The following is a 757-nucleotide window of genomic DNA, read 5'->3' on the forward strand; positions in this document are numbered from 1 at the left end:
GACTGCGGTTGGCCGGCGAGCGTGCGGCGAGAAGGACGGCCGGAAGGAGGGAGCAGGAGGTGTACAGAGCGTAGGAAAGAAGCGAGACGAAGGCGGGACGAAGAAGGAAGTACACGTGGGAAGAGGGAGGGGATGTGAGAAAGAGGGGAATAGGAGGAACCTTCGGCGTGCCGAGTGTCGAAACGAGATAGAAGGAGGACCAAGAACGAAACGAGGAAGGGTACAAGGGTACGCGGCAGGGTTAGAAAGACCGAGGAAAGAGGAAGATGAAACGAAGCTAAGCCGGAAAGAGGATAGGTGGATGACGCGGACGAAAATGATGTGGACCACGCGGAGGACGCGACGTATCTGAAGCTGGCTCGGCCCAGAAACGGGGGTTACGGGCTTTGCTTTCGATTTGGTCCCCCGTGCCCTGTGCCACGAGCGGTCCACGCTTCGGTCGTGGTGTCTGTTGACGCAGAAACGCCTACGTGTATGCGTGAACCCGGCGGAGCGAGGCAGCCGGATGTAGGGTTTTAGCGAGGACGAAGAGAGACGGCAGGCACGTATAGAGGGGAGAAGGTGACGGTAGCGTGTCGTCGCGTGCTGAACGCGTCGGTTCGGGGCTGCCCCTGTGGCCCGTGGCCCACCTTGCCCACGGCCGTGGCCCCGGCGAACGGAAAGTCCCCTTCTCGTCTCTGTTCCGGACCATTTTCCTTCTCGCTCCTTCGCTGCTATTCAACGCGAGCTTTCTCTCTCCGTCGTCGACACCCACTCT

Source organism: Bombus impatiens, unplaced genomic scaffold, assembly GCF_000188095.3.
Source record: "Bombus impatiens unplaced genomic scaffold, BIMP_2.2 scf_0259, whole genome shotgun sequence".
NCBI lineage: Eukaryota > Metazoa > Arthropoda > Insecta > Hymenoptera > Apidae > Bombus > Bombus impatiens.